This window comes from Lupinus angustifolius, chromosome LG11 (genome assembly GCF_001865875.1).
Source record: "Lupinus angustifolius cultivar Tanjil chromosome LG11, LupAngTanjil_v1.0, whole genome shotgun sequence".
Classification (NCBI taxonomy): domain Eukaryota; kingdom Viridiplantae; phylum Streptophyta; class Magnoliopsida; order Fabales; family Fabaceae; genus Lupinus; species Lupinus angustifolius.
Genome location: NC_032019.1, coordinates 8,966,316 through 8,971,958, shown reverse-complemented (window position 1 = coordinate 8,971,958; position 5,643 = coordinate 8,966,316).

Genomic DNA, 5,643 nt, shown 5'->3' with positions numbered 1-5,643 from the left:
CAAATTCAATATATTAAGAATGTTCTGCACAAAGAATTCAACATCAAAGACCTTGGAAAACTTAAGTTCTTTTTAGGAATGGAGGTGGCCAGATGCAAAGAAGGCATCACTTTGTACTAGAGGAAATATACTTTGGATCTGTTACAACATTCAAAACATCTTGCCTGTAAACTAGCTTCAACTCCAATTGGGTATAACATAAGCTTCAACCAGATTCGGGAGAACCTCTTCAAGATCCTACATCCTACATCCTACAGGAGATTATTGGGAAAATTGATATATCTCACTCATACAATGCCAAACATAAGCTATGTTGTTGGTTGCCTCAACCAATTCCTTGCAACTCCCACCAAACCACACCAACAAGTAGCCTTTAGAATTCTAAGATACCTCAAGACTTCACCAACACAAGGAGTGTTCTTTCCCAGCAACAACACAACTGTCCTCAAAGGATACTCAGATTCAGATTGGGGGGCTTGCCTTGACACTAGAAGATCAATCACAGGATGGTGCTTTTTCATAGGGCCAGCCTTGATTTCCTAGAAAAGTAAGAAACATAGTACAATTTCCAAATCATCAGCAGAAGCAGAATATAGGGCCCTTGTTATGACATCTTATGAAGCTCAATGGTTACTCCATTTATACAAAGACTTAGGCATTCAACAACTGCTCCAATTAGCTTGTTCTGCGATAACAAGTCAGCTCTATACTTGGCTGCAAATCCAGTATTTCATAAAAGAACAAAATACATTGAGATAGACTGCAATGTCGTTCATAAAAGAGTTTTGAATGACACTCAAGATCTTTTCCTTATTCCTTTTAACCTTCAAGTTGCAGATTTTTAAGCATGCATGAAATATATAATTAAATTGTCAAATAAAGTATATCAGTGTAAAATAATTGGTACAAGTTAATGATTCTGATAATATTGAAGTGTTAAGGTATAGCATATTTTATTCAGATTACATCATACACACTCTTTAAAATATGAAATATATACTTCAGCTCTTGATATTAAGTTTAATTTTAATTTTGTAGACTTATTAACTAATAGTTGCTCAACAATTTTGGGTCGAGATCATAATTACAAAAATTATTCTGGAACATGACACTTAATATACTATAGAATTCGCATGGAAAACACATTCTATTTTAGTTTAGAACAACTACTATTTTGGAATATATTTTTTAATAGGAGACTAACTACTATTGAGTGAATCTTTTAGAATTGAAATGTTAGGTTGGGAAGTTGAGATAAAAGATGTCTCAATATAATATAAGAGTTTTTTATATTTTTATTATATCACCCATTATTGATTTATAATTATTATTGACACTTAAATAAAAGTAATATAAATGAATAATAATTTAATATGTGTACACTGGTTGTGTAACTGTTTTTAAACTGTCAATACACCGTCCACCATTCATATATTAGTCATCATTGACGGTCAAATAAAAGTATTCTAAATTAACAATAGATGATGTGCTATCAGTATAAAAACTTTACACTAACAGTGCACAAATATTAAATTCAATGAATAATAGATGTTGTATTCGTTGTATATAAATATATTATGCTTAAAAAAAACTCCTTCAAAAATGATGGGCGAGAGCAGCTAGGTTTATAATATATAATTAGGCATACAAGTCATACAATACTTGTGTACAATTTTTCTATTTTAAGAACTCACAATCGTGTATATTTCTAGCAGGAGTGTTACTACTTTATTAAAATAATCATTAATCAATTATTACCATGATATTAACACATTTTAATAAGTAAGATGCATGTGGTCCTGTTTCGAAGCAATTCAACAAATATGGACAAAAATTATAAAATTATGAATGTCCCTACTATACTATCGGCAAGACAAGGGCATAGCATGTCCTATTGCTGCATGTGCTTAAGAGGGTCCTATTTTTATAAGAGACAATCTTGGGCCTACACATTAATTTGAGTCAACTCCATTTGTTTGTTAACTAAATTAAATGACATATTTCCAAGTTTAATTAATGATCCTTCCAACCTAATACTTACTGTCATTATATTATCTATGAATAAATCATATAACACAAAATATTGCCCACATACACATTAATCAAAGAGAACCATCCATGCTAGCTTCTACACTTTTTGTCTTTCTCATCTTCAAATAAAGATACAAAACCCAACCATTATTCTAATATTGCTCAACCACTAGTTAATCACTGTAATTCATCAATCATCACAACCACTTTCAGAACTTATTACCTGCGTAGTGAGATCTCCTGTATTATGAGGGAAATTAACACCTAAAATGAGAAAGTCATCTCTCAATACTGATTCGATTGGCAGGATCCATTGACAAACGTAAGAAAACTAGAGTGTAGATAAAAATCAAATGTAATATCTATGTATTGTCATTGTAAAAATTTATACACAATTACTATATTATCTAGAGTGTAATATCTATATACTTACAATATAAAGATTTATGCATAATCAGTGCATCATCTACCATTTATTTGTATTAATTTTATTTAAGAGTCGACTATGATTGAAAATGAAATTGTGTGACATTATAATTTTTTTTTTAGATTATTGATGTATACATTTTTTTTCTATTATCTATCATGTATCTTTTTTGATAAAAAGACAATAATAATTAAATATGAACAATAAATTATATAATGAAAATATATACAACTTTTACGTATCAATACATAAATTTATTTTATCTTAGTCTCTACCCATGAATATACATATAAACTATTAAAAAGGCAAATTTACATATTGACTGAAATATTACAATCTCGATGTATTAAACTCGGCAATCACGTTCCCGATTATCTTTTTTCTTATTTCACCCCTCACCAAACTAGACAATGGTAAGGTAAAGTTTGGTAACGTAAAGTTTGTTTCCAATAGCATTTTAAGTAACTCGCCAACCAGAATGTGGAAAAAGCTCTCCCATGGTGAATGAAGAATGAAGAAGATGGAATACAAAGAAGAAAAGTTGTGAATCAAAAACAAAGAAGGAAATGATGAAGTGATAAAATTGAATGAGAAATTTTATTAATGATCTCAAATTGAATCAATGAGGAAGAAGAGAAGACAAAGCTATATATATAACTAACAAAAACTGAAACTTGCCAAAAGAGGAAACTAACCTAAAAATAGAATTAACATAAATTCAAAAAACTACTAAAAAAGGAAAGTTGTTGATATGCTGCAAAATTCAGTTTTGATGGCAAATCTGGTTGGTGAGATGCTTATCATCTTCAACAGGCCCCCTCAAACTAGGCATATGAATGTCAAGAATGCCTAGTTTGGAAACAATCGAATGAAATGGAGAAGGAGATAAGGATTTTGTAAAAATGTCAGCAAGTTGTAGAGAGGTGTGAATAGGAAGAAGATGAAAAGTGCCATTGAGAATTCTTTCACGGACAACATGACAATCGATATCTATGTGCTTTGTACGCTCATGAAAAACGGGGCTGGCAGCTATATGAAGGGCAGAGTTATTGTCACAAAAGATGCTCACTGGTTTATTGTGTTGTATGCCAAGGTCTTTGTACAAGAAAAGCAGCCATTGAGCTTCACAAATAGCCATAGCAAGAGCTCTATATTCTGCTTCTGATGAAGATCTAGAAACAGTATTCTGTTTCTTGCTTTTCCATGAAATCAAGGCATTACCCAAGAAGAAACACCAACCAATGATTGACTTCCTAGTATCAATACACTTAGCCCAATCTGAATCTGAATAACCTTGTATTGTTGTTGTGTTCTCTGCTAGAAAGAAGACACCTTTACCAGGGGAATTTTTTAGACATCGAAGAATTCTTGTTGCAGCTTTATAGTGAAGATTAGAAGGTGAACATAGAAATTGGCTCAAAGCTCCTACAACATAAGATATATCAGGTCGAGTATTTGTTAAGTACAGAAGCTTCCCTATCAATCTTCTGTAGGAGGAGTCATCTGTTAGAGGAGTGCCAGATTGAGAGTGTAAGTTGTTGTTGTATTCCATGGGAGTAGAGGCTGGTTTAGCACCAAGGAAACCAGTTTCTTCCAAAAGATCCAGTGTGTATTTTCTTTGATACAAGATAATCCATCTCTTGGATCTTGCAACCTCCATACCAAGGAAGAATTTTAGTTCCCCTAGATCTTTTATGTTGAACTGGTCATGCAAAATGGCCTTGGTGTTCATGATGTCTTCAATGTCATTACCTGTCAAAACCAAGTCATCAACATAAGCAAGAATGGTTTTAAAGCCATTGTTAGTGTTCTTAATGAATAAAGAATGATCAACAAAGGATTTAGTATAACCAATTTTTAGCAGAGTATTGGTGAGCTTGTCATGTCATTGCCTACTAGCTTGTTTCAATCCATATATGGATTTTTTCAATTTGCAAACAATTCTGGAGTTGGAGATTTGAAGACCTTGTGGTGCCTTCATGTAAACAGTCTCCTTTAGATCACCATGAAGGAAGGCTGTGTTGATATCCAATTGATGCAAGTGTCAATTGTAGATAGATGCCCAACAATACTCTTATGGTTGTCATTTTCACTATTGGACTAAAGGTGTCCATATAGTCAACTCCTTCTGTTTGATTGAAGCCCTTTGCCACTAGTCTTGCTTTGTGTCTCTCAATTGATCCATCAGCATGATATTTTACTTTGAAAACCCACTTGCATCCTATTGCTTTCTTGTCCTCTGGTAGCTCAGTTAAGGTCCATGTGTTGCTTCTGTTTAGAGCTTGCAATTCTGAGTTGATTGCTTCTTGCCAGTGAGGAAATTTGATGGCCTCTGTATAGCTCCTTGGAGTATCATGCATGCTTATAGCAATAGAGAAAATTTTGTGTCTTGAAGATAGGTTGTCATAGCTAAGATGTTTGGTGATAGGGTACTTGACATGATCAATAGGATGGGCACTTTGATGCATTAGGCTGCAATGATAATCCTTTAGGTAAGTAGGAGGTCCTTTTATCCTATTGGATTGCCTAGTGGGAATGGTAGTATGGCTAGATTCAGAAATATTGAGTTCCTGAGTAGCTTGGGATTGACTGTTATTAGAGCCAGGTTCATTATCATAAGTGCATTCCATGGATGGTTCAGGATCAGGGATGGTGTTATCAGTATCATCTTCTGACCTATTGGTGTTTTCAGGGTTAGAATCAGGTCTAGTCATCCTAGGATGGTTAATGATTCTGTTATGCACCAGGATTTATCCTAGTCAGGTCAATTGGATCAGGGGAAGTGGTATTGTTGGGATTGTGATTATCTCTAAGATTTTGGTCTTGATCAAAAAGGGAATTGTAGGTTCTATGATGTTTGGATTTTATAGCACCCATATTGCAAAAAGGGAAGATGTGTTCATAACAAGCCATATTCCTAGACAGAAAGATCTCATTGGTTTTTAGATCCAAAAGTATGAAGCCTTTAGTACCTTGTTTGAAACCTAGGAATACACTTTGTCTAGATCTAGGCTCGAGTTTGTGTCTATGTCCAACTAAAGTAGATGCATAACATAGGCTAACAAACACTCTTAAGTCAGTTAAATCAGGCAAAACATGGTGCAATTCTTCAAAAGGAGATTTATTTGACAGAAAAACAGTAGGAAGTCTATTGATCAAATGAATAGCATAAGCAACAGCATAGT